This window comes from Glossina fuscipes, unplaced genomic scaffold, assembly GCF_014805625.2.
Source record: "Glossina fuscipes isolate IAEA_lab_2018 unplaced genomic scaffold, Yale_Gfus_2 28, whole genome shotgun sequence".
NCBI lineage: Eukaryota > Metazoa > Arthropoda > Insecta > Diptera > Glossinidae > Glossina > Glossina fuscipes.
In genome coordinates this window covers 16,035,150-16,049,968 of record NW_023998423.1, presented here as the reverse complement: position 1 = coordinate 16,049,968, position 14,819 = coordinate 16,035,150, and the positions used below count along the sequence as shown (strand labels likewise).

Sequence of the window (14,819 nt, the reverse complement as noted above, 5' to 3'; positions counted from 1 at the left end):
ATTTGTATAAGCAAAACGTTTGGTCAAGGCTGGGATTCTCCAATAAAAAACTTCCCAAAAAGAGTGAAACACTATTTTAAAAACCAATCTCGAGTGCCATCTCCGAAACATACGGATAAAACCATAAAATCGCAATGAAAAAGTCGATCTACCTAAGACTATTGTTAAACACATTCTGAAAAGAACAAAGTGTTTCATAAGTTAATTTAAACTTCTGTTCGCGTTATATACTCCCCAATTATACAAAAATCAATACTTCTCGAATTTCTTACGTACTTCACTAGGTTTAGTCATGTGCATTAAATCGTTTCTTTGATGTTGGACTTAAATTTGCATCAGTTTCACTGGTTGTCGCAGAACTGTATTAGCAAAAAAGTCTCGGAAAAATGACTCTGGGGTTACTTTTACAAAAATATTTTTTTTAATAACTTCCATGACCTCTATTAAAAAAAAAAAATTCAAAATTATGTTTTTTTTGGACCCTCACAATGGTTTTACCCGCTAAACTTGCAGAGAAGAGTGTCTTTGACGATCCACGAAAAGAGTCAAACAATCGTAAGAACTGTTATAAGAGATTGCATACATAAATTTTCCCCAACCGAACAAAAGTTTTCATACTAATTTAGGGCGTCGAAACATTGCTACTCAGTCACTTTTGCCGAAAACTTTTGAAAATTTCAATTTTTCCCCATATAATGACTTTCCAGAATGTGGGGTTATATGGAGAGTGGTCGAAAGAGTGAATTGATCCACACCATTTTCAATAGGATTCGTTCTTGAATCAAAGCGCGTCAGTGTACCACATTTCCTCATAATATCTCAAAAATTGCGTCTTTCATCTTGAACAAATAAATACCAAGACAGACGGACGGACAGACAGGCTTACATCGATTTCGAAAAGGATAATAATAAAAGATGGGTCTATCTCAATGCCCCGTACGCGCCTTATAAACTTAGTATACCCTAAGTCACAAGTGTGGTAGGGTAAAGGGAGACAGGATTACATTTTTATCATAATCGCAAGAACAGAGTTCTCGTCACATACTTATGCAACAGCAACTATTAATGTAAATAATATATTTCTCAAGTATTTATCTAAAACACATGCGAATCAAAACATTTTCACAGGAAAGCAATTATCTTTGATCTTTCTATAGTTACGATAAGTAAAGAAAATTCGCCTTAAAGGCTGCTACAGTTTAATTTCTCTTCGTTGTTCTCTTTCCTTAAATAAACTTCTCATATAACTGTAAGCAATCCGAACAGCTTGAGGAATCTTCTGCATTTCTTCTTCTTCTTTGCTTTGTTGATTTTTTTGCGCCTCGGATTTCTACGCGCCTCAAGAAGAAAATAAATATTTATTCAAGTTTTTCTTCTTAAAATTCTTTCCATCTATTCAGACGCTGTGCAAACAGCGCAAGGTTGATAAAGGCCACAATAATTGTTGTAATACAATTATTAGTAAATTAAATGGAAATGAAAATGAAAATTTTTAACAATCAAATGTACGAACCACTGCTTATTGAAAATGTTTCGGCTTTAACATATTTTTTCTTTTGTTGTTTTTTTTTTTCCAATAAGTTTGTATTACTGTTATTATTATTGTTAACTTAGCGAGAGAAATAAATTCTTAGCAGTTAAGATTTGAACCTAAGGCTATTGAGTTGTTAGGCGAAATCCTTTGCCTACCCAACCACTCAGTTGAATAAATTTGAATTAAATTAATATTTGAGCACAGTTTCGTAAATGCATTTTTCAAACTGTCAAGATAATCATATATTATAGAATTTTTTATTAGTAAATTCTCTTTCGTTTTGACACCTTTCTACGACTTTGAGCGACGGCAAAAGGAAAAAAAGGTAACATAAATAACTAAATAATATGTCAAGTAGCAGACAGCAATAGCATGTGTTAAATGCTAATTTTTGGCAACATTGTAACATATGTCTCCCGATGTCTAGACAGAGAACCGGCTACACATATGTAAAACTAGAAATAATTTGTTATCGTGTAAAATATCATTAAATATACAAAAAAAAAAAAACAAAAATTAAAAATAAAAAAAGCAAAAACTAAAAAGTCGCTTTGGGCTTTACGTCGAACATTTTACATAATAACACTGCTTGCAACACTTTTTTAATGGCTGGCTTATTACAGTGTTAATAAAATAAGCGACGTATGTACCCGTCATCGCAAGCCGTAGGCATTTTCTCACTACCATATATTTCACTTAGAAAAGCATATTCTAGCTCTAATTTACTACGAGACTGGTTTAAATATTTCGAAAATGCATATTGGCGCGCGCCTCCCCAGCGAGTAAACTTTAATGCCTCCACACATTGTGATTTAATGTTTAAAATTATTGTTTACATAAGTTTATCCGTCGATTTCCCAGCAGCAAATATGCCATAAAGTTCACTGTGCTCGTCTAAAAATCCACAGTAGGTGATAATTGTTTAACAATTAAAAACTATATCGAGGTAGACGCACACATTCAACGATAAGGATGAGGTTTTACCGTGATATATATTGGAACTAAACAATATTTGAATTATTGCCATAGATTTGCACAGCATTAATTATATTGCAGTTTGTATGTATTGTTGTGCATTTATTTACCTCATTTGATAAGGAAAAAAAATGTGGTAATTAATTTTGCTTTCAAGCCGAACAAGTAAACAAATAACAAAATATTTGAGTTAATTTAGAAATATTTCTTAAAACCTAAAATCTTCATGAAATAAATAAATTAAAGACAAGATTAAGGTATTATTAGAGACTATGGAAAGGCGTATGTTGCCTATGTTTATTCTACATCAATTTATCCAAATAAAATAACACTGAGGCAAGTAGAAATTACTCTTGTCTAACAATCGAATTTTAAACAACGTCCAAGACAAGTCACAAAGCTCTAAGCAACAAGCAATTGTCAATTTGATTTTATGAGTTTTCGCGTATTCTGACGTCCAGTCACAGGTTTGACTTTCACGAATTGGTTCAAAAGCAAATCGCAAGTTTTTGACTTTGTCCGTAAAAGTTTAATACTTACATGCACCAAAAGTGATGCATGGTGTAATGGCCCATCGCGATGTACACATTTTTACTAGCCTGTCTAACGATTTGCGGATGTCACTCAAAGGACTATTGCTGTTTCGAGGCGAACCAGTCATCGAGATAATTTGATGCATTGAAAGAAGAACACGAACTTGGCGGACAAGCTGCAAAGATTAGCATTTCCTTATTGAGTGTTTCCAAGGTATCGAGAACACCTGTTGCTGTGCGAATGGATGAACAGATTTCATGAAAAAAAAGTGTAATGGACAGGTAAGAGAAATGTAGAAGGTAAATAACTATAGCAACTAATTGTTGTTGATAATATTTGATATTAATCGTTTCTCCAGACTTTTACAGCTACTAACAGATCATATTCTTCTGGTTACACCCATCACCGTTATCGTAAAATGGAAAAAAAAGTGAAAAAAGTAAATTTACAATATGAAATAGGCGTGGCTGATTTTTTCCACTTTCTAAGTAAAGGTTTCTGTTGTATAGGCGCGTGAACGTTGTAGCCGTGTCCTTTCAAAATCTTTTACAAATTTTTAGGCTATGTCACCTATTTTCCGGATGAGAGAATGTTTATCACAGATAATACACGATTGGGCAGACGGACGTGTGTAGGTGTATTCCGAATTAGAAACTAGCCAAGAATTTATATATTTTATGAGGTTTTTGAAGTTTCCTTCTGTACGTTGTAAAGATATTGAAAAAACATTAAATTTTGACACCCTATACTATTGGACGGGCGCCGTCGATTTTTGTACAGATAGTACAGCATCGTCCAGAGAATATTCAGATTTTTGCACATTGATTTACCATAATTTATGAATAAATAGGAAACGAGTAATTTTTTGTTCCTGTTGAAAGACAGAGATGTCCTAACTTTACATGGTACTGTAAACGTGTACTTCGACCGATTCGGTTGATTGATACTACTAATCTGCAAGCAGGAACTGCCAACGTTGCTGCCAAATTTGTAGCTTTCCAACTTCTTTTTTGTGACCAGATAATGTTTACCACAGTCATTGCGCAGACGGACGGACGGGTATGCTTTAATCCATCCAGAATTTGATGCAGATCAAGAAAATATTTTCTATGTGGGGTCTCTGAAGCTTTCTTCTGGACATTACACACTTTTTGACAAAAGGAATATGCCGCTCGTCCTTCGGAGATGGATATGAAACAAAAATTATAGAAAAAGGAACAAAATATATTTGTAGCACTATTTGGTTGATGCGGTATGAAATGTAGAAGGGCTAAGCATTTATAAGAACTTTATAAAACTACTAATCAATTTCATTAGGTTACAGAGTAAAAGATTGTTGAACTTATTTCAACTTGAAAGTTCACTTTTCAAGTAATTTTTTTCAAATATTTCACTTCAATTCCTTTTTGCTCTCGAATTTTATACAGCTTCAGTAATCGGACAAAAACGAATATTCTGACACCCCTATTTCATTACACAATTGGTCCTACTATGATTATAGCTCAGAAAAATTACGCATTTAATAGAAAGTCACAAAAGCAATAACAAGAATCCACTGTTTTACGACTAGCGTTAAACTAACGCTAGAATAGGATCGAAGGGTAACTAAAATGTTGACGTGGAAATTCCAGAGTTTGAAAAATATTCACATATAAAGTGAACTCGGCTCTTGTAAAAACCGCTAAGGAAAACCCCAGTGCAACTGCCACATGTAATTATCGAAAAAAAGATAGATTAGCTATATTTTGTAATGTTAATAGAAATAAACAAAATGCCATGGTGGTAACAGATATCTGTTTCGGTATTTTTAATCTTAGTCCTCAATTCACAGACAGAATTTTAATTATTTACTTAATCCTGTTTGCATAAACTTAGCAGGTACTTGAACGCGCCTTTGGCAATTTTCTTTCTTAAGGGAAAAGAAGAAAGAGGTATAAACAAAACGGGTATAAATTAGAGTACATTTTATCTCGTGCCATCAGTCATATTTGAAGCCATCTGAAATCATCAACAATGTCAGCCAATATTGTTTATACACTATTTCTATATCGGAAAGAGTTGGAAAACAATTCGGTATCCGAAAGACGCTTGAAAAAAAGGAAACTTGTGCTCACCGATAAACTCGTAAGAAAAGGCGTAGAGGCTTTGGGAACTTGCTCTGGTGAATATTTGATTGCCATTTCTCGAGAATTGAAATATAAAAAAGAACTTATACTACAATTACGAGAAATGAGAAAGAATAAAATTTCTAAATAATAAACTGAATATTTTTAAGTATTCATTCTTAAGAATATAAAAATAAATTATAATTTATCTATAATCTATATATTAATATAAATATTGAAATAAAATATGTATAAGTAAAAGGTACCAGACTAGTTTTGCTTGTTGTTATACCATACCGCACTTGTGGTATTAAGTTAGTGCAGGCAAAAGAGCGTAAGATAGACCCACCTTTTGTTATACCAATCGATCTAGAATCATAATCGCAATTGATCTAAGCCTTGACTTGTTCGTCTGATGTGTGTCAATGGAAATTTGTGTTCAAACTACACCTGGCAATTTTTGAGATATTTCAAGGAAATTTAGTGTGGTCAAGTGTTTTAGCCCAAGGATGAACGCTATTGAAAATGATTCGAGTCGGTTCATTTTTTGGACCGCTCACCATATAACGCCACATTGTGAAAAGTCGTCATATGGGAAAAAATGCAATTTTCAAAATTTCTCGGCAAAAGTGGCTAAATAATAGTATTTGGGCATTCTAAATTGGTGTGGAAACTTTGGACCGGTTGGGGCAATTTTTGAACCCACCTACCTAACAAGAACTGAATTTCGTGATAAAAATTATATTATAATAGTAATTTAACATAAAAAAATTCATTGTACTATATTTGAATCATCTCGATCTATTTTTTGGATTCTGTCCTAATAAGAAGTCTCAAGAAAAACGTAAACCCTTATATGCTAAAAAAAGCCTAATTATTAATTTTTGTTTTGATGAAAATTTGCTCATAATAGCAAATTAAACAAATATTTAAGTGGTCATAATTTCAACTAGATAAATCCATTTCCACACTACCTATAAGATATTTCATGGGTAGAAAGCTCTTCAGAATAAAGCTTCATTTCGAATATTTTATGATGCAAATTAAATCATGGTAACGTTTCAGCCAAAAAAATTAACGGTAGGGAATTTGAATAACATAGGTCGTTTTTTTTTGTACCCGTACACGCATAAAGATGCTATCACAAAACGGAAACGCTAGTTTAGCGAGAAAATCACATTACATCAAAATGAAAACCGATAATTCGAATATGATGGAGTAGCATCACCATAAGCCTCTACTCGTGTTTCGTGGGTTTCGGTAGCAGATTTCCTCAAATTAAGCAAAAAAGGTAATGAAGGACGAAAATGCATGACCGCCTCATGATTAGCGTTTGTTTATATTGAGTATCTCAATGGCAGTAAATCGAAAACTGTTGTTTTATGTAGAGGAAGATCAAAATTATTGGATTTAATTGTTATGTACACTGGTGTTCCCCATTTCTCTATCGAGAGGTCGATGATAAAAATATTGCAAAGACCTAATCTGGCAGCGAAATCACCTCGCAAGAATTTTCCGCAGCTTAAGAAATATTACTGCTAGGAAATGATGTAATACAATAGAAGGGGATGCTGTGTCATTAGAATGCTGTTCTAATGCGTGAAAGCAAATGCTGCAATTTCTAGGGAAATATTTCCAGAATGCTACCCTACAAAATTTGTGGCACAGGAATATATTAAGTTTGTGTGAATGTATGCAACACCGAGTAGGACTTGAGATAGGCTCACCAATGGATTTTAGAGTCACCTTTAACATCGATCTGAGCTAATCTGTCTGTCTTGCTCTCTTAACATGTCTCGATTTAAGGACGGACGCTATTGAAAACCGGATCGGACCCTTTTCCTTATAACGACGTTTTGAAGTAACTTTTTTAAAATAACTACTTTTCAAAATAACTATCTTTAGACGAATTAATATACTAAGTGTCTCTATCCGTCTGTCATCGTTGTGATTAACCTTTAGATCAATATTATTGACCTGTTTTGATGAAATTTGGTACAACGGCATGCTTTTGCCTAAGGACGAGCGATATTGAAAACGGCTCGAATCGAGGACCGCTTTTTCAGTCACTTCCTATTACGGAAGAGTAATGTAGGGTGCTTTAAATTAGGACGCGGCCCGCCGCCGTCTTTTGACTTGTTTCATTTTGAGCTCATATTCATGAACTGAATAAAAATTTATGGATTACTATTCGAAAGGGGAGCAATTTCTTTTCAATTGATTTTTAAGGATGTAATTTTTTTAGAAAATCAGTTATCATTATTGGCGTAATAAATGTGTTGAAAAAATTCATTACCATTCCAAAGGGAGTGCGTGTGTCGAACGAAACGTTGACAAACTTTTTCATGTTTACCTTTACAGCTTAAACGTATAAAACTTTGTCTTTATTTAGCTATGAAAGTATATCTACACTAGTGCGCGCACAGAATTATTTTTTCCTATTTTTTGGTTCTTGTATATTTATAGATTTTTTTTTAAATTTTTTTTGTTTATATTTTATATTTTCTAGCAAATTTCCATTTTTAATTTTTATACACAGACTTTTCACTTACCTGCTGACATTTTTTAGCTCTGAATAAATAAATAAATTATTTTCACCCAAAGTTAGGTAGAGATTCATGTAAATGATTTTAATAAAATAATTTAATGATTTAATATATGTATGTATTCGACGGGAAAAGAGATTCTCTTCTGCTCGCATCTAAGTGCTTCTTAATGATGACTGTAATATATCAATAAATAAAAATTATATGATGAATACCAACATGTCAACGGGGGGCGTATGAGTAATATTAAAAAGTTAAGCGAAAAATAATAGTGTAGGCTATGATTCTCTTTAAGTGCACATACAAAATTCGTTTTTTTTTTCCATTAACGTGCACTATAATTAAGAGTTTTAATTAAAACTCATTCTACTCATTTAACGTAATTACTAATAATAGTTTTTTGAACATATTTGTTATGGTTTCTTTTTTTTTTTTTTTGCATATACTGCAATTTGGAGTTTTTATTAACAATTTTTACAGCCGCAATTATGGTTTAACCCAAAAATTTTTGGCCAAATTATTTATGATGAAAAAGCAAAAAGAAAAAAAAAAAAACGATCGCCTTTAAATAAATTTCATAAAATTTTCATGGCAAACGAAAATACCACAAAAACAGAACTTTTATTGAGTTTTTTTTTTTTTTATTACTTCACTTGCAGATTGTTTTTTTTTTTTTATGCCAACGTTCAGCTTGTTGAGATGGTTGCATGTATTTTATTTGTTTTTTTTTTATATTTTTATTTTTATATATATTTTTTAATATGTATCCGTATGTTTGGGCACGTTGCCAGTAGTTTCGCTAACAACAAAAAAAAAAAAACGTAGAGTTTTTGTATATATGTTATGTTTGTTTCTTAGTTACATAAACTAAATTCAAAGCGTATGCTTGTATGCCTGTATGTATAAATATATATATATACATAAATTTTTTTTTTTTTGGTACTATTGCGCATATTAGAGAAAAATATCAGTAAATTGCAATTCTAAACTAATATTTATATATCTTGTTTTTTTCTCTTTTTTTTTTTTTCTAAATATTTGTTTTGTAAAAGTAATAATTTGTAACAAATTTGTTTTCAGAGTGAAAGTAATGATTACATATTTAATATATAAAAGTTGTAAAAGTTAGTTCAATTGCCCTACGAGTTCGATGTAAAATTATTATTTTAATTTCAACCAAAAACAAATATCAACTCAAGCAATAAACCATTATAGGAAATATCGAAAACGAATCTTATTAATCCCTAACCTAAAGAAAATATATAGAATATTTGATTATTTGCATACATGTCTGTGCCATGATTAAGATCATTGCTGAAGAGACTTGGCCTAAAGTAATAAAAAACTATTAAGTCTAAGTTTTCATTGATTAACATAGTGTGACGAATCATGAATCATGACAAAACCATGCTACGTGACCCCTTAAGGGTATTTTGAGTGACACTGCTCGCCTACAGCATAGGCAGCCAACTATTGACTTTTGCATTGCGATAATGATCCTTCCCACGCTGCCTTTTTTTCGGCATTTATTTCCAAGAAATTCAATACGTGTCTCTCAGAAATTGCCCTGTTCGATGCATTTAACTCTGTTTGACTTCTAGTCTCATTCTCGAAACTTAAAAAACCGTACGGGTTACACTGTTTTGATTCGTATGAAGCTATATACTGGAATGGAAATTAAAAAAGTCAAACAATAGTCTCTAAGAACGAACTGCAAAAAAAGGAAATAAATGAAATTTTAATAGCCCACGGACGGGGTCAACGTTTTTAGTTTTGTGTAGGTGATGTAGGATCACTCTTTAAGTAAGTCTGCCAAGTTTTAGTATTATATCTTGCGTAGATCATGAGTAAAGAGTAAACATCCAGAAAGCATAGGTGTTCCTAATTTATACTATGCTCTTGATAGGTTCTTCGACCGAACTGGCCAATGTTAAATACCAGGAAGCAAGCGAGCACTTCCAATGTTTCTATCAAACTTGAAGCAGATATATTAATTTTTGCCAATACTGCGTACATTCACGTAGATAGACAGAGAGACGGACTGACGGATATGCTTAAATCGGTTCAGAATTTGATAGCGGTTCAAAATAATTATAGTGTGAACTCTATCCCACATTAACAATTTGCATATATGCGACAATAAACTGTTAAAAATGATATTACTTTGGGACCTTTTGGCCAAAAAATTGCTCATAGTAACAGATACGGATTCATTACGAACAAAAATTTGCATATTATAAAAAAAAATTGTAATAAATTGTCATGTAAGACATCACTCAATAAAGTCGTAGGATAACATACAGATGCACAATGAGTGCTGACGCACCCGTACAATTTATAGATACTACAAACTTTTAAGCGAAATGTAACATAATTTCATGACATTGCGAACATTACTATAAGTTATAATTGTTTTAGTGAGGCTATGCTTGAAAGTCAAAATCCGACGAACTTATTGATTGCTGCATCACATAATAATATTGTTGTAAATCACCTTTTTACAAATCCTAAACTTTAAAAACGAATCTGTAATATTTAACTTTTTTGTTGGTTGTAATTATAATGACATAGGGCTAAGCAAATATATAGCATGCGTAAATAAGTATGGAAATAATTCATATTGATTTAACCTTTCTACGATGAAGCTGAACTTCAAACTTCGTACGTATACTTTATAGGGTTTCTGCAGCTTTTATCAAGGTATAGCCAATCCCTTATCGGTGATGAGTATAGAAATACAGTATATAAATGAACGCGTCTCATTAACTATTGAAAGTGTTGGCCCGACATGGACGTCAAGATCAACATACGTGTCACTTAAGGTTGTATACTCCAAAGAAAAGAAAACTACTCGTTCGACTTATCCTATATCATTTAAGTGGACAAGTCCTACCCTAGGCACTGTGATGAATTGACAGATGCGTTGAATTATGGGTAGGAAAAAGAGTAAACGGTTTGACGGGCGCATTGACGAGGTGTTGGAGCAAAATATGCAAATATGAACAATGAGTTGCGTAAAGCAATGAATCGCTGATCGAGCAATTAGACGAACGACCTATGTATTTAGAATGATCAAATGTAGTGAAGAACAAAGAGATTAGTCAACGGATTGTACGATAGTGAACAAATGAAGGAATTAAAAGCCAAATTGATATACAACTAATAAGTAGACTGGTTCAGAGGAAAGTAGACGAATGACCAGCTTGATGGAACGTCAACTGAGATGATGTTTATGGTTGCATACTGACGCGTGAACAAGCATTAAATGGCAAATAGCTCGATAGACAAAACAGTGTATTAACACTTAGAGCAAATATGCCGAAATGATCCCACGTTTCGATCTAATCTTGCCTTTTCGGGTACTAGATTGAGTTAGTTATAGTTTTATAAGTCGACCAGCGAATCCAGTAATAAGATTATAACACGAAAAAATCAGGTGATTTCAAGCAGAGATGGTGTGGAGGAAAGTGGGTTAAATCGAAATAGACACCAATCAAGGTAAGTTAATTTACAAAAGCAAAGACTTAGTGCCAGATATAAAGAGCTTGCGTTCGTAGGCCTTATTAAAGTAGAGCATCGAAATTGAACGAATAATAAGCTTAGATTGGATGAACCACGAAGTGCAGAACTTAAAGAAAACCTTGCGTGTTAGCAGTGAAAATGGAATAAGGTTCCTTGAGCGTAGATTAACGGAGAATAGTAAATGATTGACAATGAATTATCAAAAGAGGCACTAAATGCTTCCTTTCTCACAGCGTAAGAGAACGGCCGTGAGACCCGAGTTGAACTCGAGGCAGCCTTTATCTCCAGCCTCTCTCAAATACAACGCAGTAAATGTTCGTCCGTCCTTCGTGGTAGTGCCTATCGTTGCCAGCAAAAATAAAATGATCTTGTGAATAGACCATGGAATTCAACGAACTAATTCTCTTTATGGATTGTTTTAATATATTAAAGGGTGTGTTCTTTTAAATATGGACAAGAACCGTCACATTCCTGGAGCTCACTTCATCAAGTTGTAGTTACGTTGATAGCAGTTTAAAACGTATACTTATTAGATATTGTACTATATAAGGAGGCAAATCCTGCTTCAGACAACTTTACATTTTCCACTTGAGAAATTTTCAATTCCATAGTACATATTTCATATCTCCAGCCATAGTTGGAGAAGCGCTAACTTTTACTTCGTGTTACATGATTGAAAGAAAGTTTGAATCAGAATTTTTCTTTGTTTTTTTTTTTATAAAACTTTTAAAGTTTAGATATAAATTAGAGGGAAAAAAAAATCTTTTTGTCTTTAAATCATTAAGACTATTACTTCCTTTTCGTTACTAGATTGCTTTGATACTACTTTTGAAAAGCGTGCACTTAAACATGTTTGTGGAAAAACGTGCATGTTACACTTGAGTTAAAGCGACGACAGCAAAAGGAAGAAAAATTTCAAACGGTGTACATAATGAGCACAATTTTTTTTTTTTTTTTTTTTCAGTCCTTCTTATTTTTATTCTTAGAGAAGTGTCACAAAACTGGAATAGCAAAAAGAAAAAATTAAGCAAAATAACAGGAAAAGTAATAATAATTTCAGTTTATTCTGACAAGTAACTTTAAATTAAAGAATTCTTTTTTAGATAGCTAAGAAAAGAATTTTTCAAGAAAATGCTTAAATTCTATGCAATCCTTTTATGTTTTCAAGAGATTTCAAATAAAACGCACGATAAACTCTTATCAGTAAAATGGTAAAGAAAAGCGCAAATATATGCAAAAGCATGTGCTGTTTTCTGTTTTCTTAATCTTGAGTGAAAAAGAAGCATTCACACAAAAAAAAAAAAAAAAAAGAATTTTTATAATATTTATCTTCCATTAAGATGCAAGAATGTACAAGAGAGAGAGAGAGAGAGAGAGAGAGAGAACATATGTTCATCTTTGTTCGAACAAACTGAACGGAACAAGTCTTTAAAATTAATTACGCTTACTATGTGCTTGATCTGATCTGATTAAAAAGACAAAGTAATCTTAAGAGCGCATCCTTCGCATCTACACACATCAAGTTTATTCGTCAGTGTTGACAGTTTCCACGCAGTTTCGCGAAGCTTAACATTTATTTGACGAACAAATGCTCAATAAGTACTTTAACGTATTTGATGATTTTTTTCACAGATTTACCAACGATTTTATTTTGAAATTGTCTGTTACAGATGGAATTAACCGCAACGAAGCATTAAAAATTGTTTGAAAAAATCTTTTGATTTGAGAATATGGTATAGAAATGAAAGGACAAATCACTATTAAAGATGACGCTAAAGAACTAAAAATTTCTCATGGATACTGTGAAGTGATTCCTTTTTCTTTTTTTTTTTTTTTTTTATTAATGTGTAAACTGTGATGAAACTAATGATGGTGACATGTGATAGTAAAAGTGAAACTATTGAAGTTCCTTCTATTGGAAACATACACATGGGTTATACATGTTCATATAGATTTTTTTTTTTTTGCAATCGATCATTCTATTATTTTATGATTCTTGTGTACAATGTTTTAGTATCATCACTCACACCATACTCTTTGTTCTTTAACTCCGGTTTCTCATTTCCCAAGCTCAAAAGCATATTGACAGCATGAGATTCTTTAGTCTTCATCAAACCATGCGATGTCTATGAATGAGATTTGAAATTTGAATTTAAATTTTGTCATTAATAGGCGTACCAATCAATTCTTTTCATTTTTCCATAAAATTCAAATTTATTCAAGATATGCTTGCTACGAAGCTTACCGGCTAAATATGACTGCAACGATCTAATAATGAGAATTTGCAGAGAAAATACTACGGAGCGCAACAAAACATCCCAGCCTAAGTTGAACTTTACTTTCTGGGTTGCTTTTGCTCAAGACGAACGGACGTAAGCAAATTTCATCATTGTCAAGGCAACAGCAGTTTCGTAAGTTATTGCAAGACTGCTCGAAACCAGCTTAACCGTTTCCGTGACTTCCGTAGCTGCATTTTTTTTCCAGTTTAACTCATTTAGAAAAACAAAAAAGCACAAGCTAGTGAATGTCATCCATCTCTTTAAGCTTTGATACACACTGAACGACAGCTTAGAAATAACTGAAAATTACGTCGTTTAAATATCGTTCATCAACTAAATCATCTATACCTAGAATTTCGGGAAAATTGAACATGTCATGTCCGATTTATGAAGCAACCAATTTCAGCGGAATGGATTTATTTGTTTTTTTCTATTGTATACGGTTTCTATACATATGGATATATAAATAAATTTAAACTATAAACAAGACTAATCGCATCTTAATTATGCGCGTGTTTCTCATAAATGGCTGCAAGTCACACCGCGATATAATTCGTTGTAAAAAAATGTGGTACGATTAGGGTTAACGATACATAAAATTAATTTAAAAATACCCTGCAAGCAACCCGACAGGACGGCTTTACAGGAAGTAGTTGGTTTCAATATGAGAAATGCGGAGACGTAGTGCCCAAGAGGAACTATTTATTTATTCTTTTCTGACTAAAATATACATTCAGTCGAGTTAAGTAGAATTTAAGATCGAAAGCTTAAAGTATGATACAGAGGGATGATCATTAGTCAGGAGCAATAGTGAAGTTTAAAGCAATCAATTCGAGTAAGCAGTTTTCAATTCAAACTAAATAGTTTCTTACAATATTTTTAGACTTAACGCTGAGGCGTACTTTTACAACATAATTGAGAAGGGCATCGACGCAGAAGCAACAACAAAGTTAAACGTAAATAATTTATAATTTCTTAGACTTAAGGTACAAAAAAGAGAACATAAGTCTAAGTAAGTGTAGCCACGAAAAGTGTCAGCATTAGTTGAGTTCAACAACTTCGTTGCGTACATAAATAATATATTCTTCAATACTTCAAACTTAAATAATTCATTTCATTGCATTACAAAACATGAAAATCCATGACGCAACTATTTTTAGCGATCAAATATAAAGAGGCATTGCGTTTGCTACATGACCACTGTGTTGTACCCTTGCAGAGTGGATGTTTCCACCACAACTTGCTTGAAAATATGTAATAAAAAAAGTTATTTCTGTGGTACTGAGTACAGTACGGATGTTGTATATATGAATGATATTTAGTT

The 14,819-nt window shown here is 32.6% G+C and overlaps 1 protein-coding gene across 1 annotated transcript in view; it reads right to left on the bottom strand.

Annotated features, from left to right (window-relative positions):
- LOC119636376 (ionotropic receptor 21a) overlaps positions 1–14,819 on the bottom strand; it is a 38,244-nt gene that overhangs the window by 22,712 nt on the left and 713 nt on the right. The window lies entirely within an intron of this gene.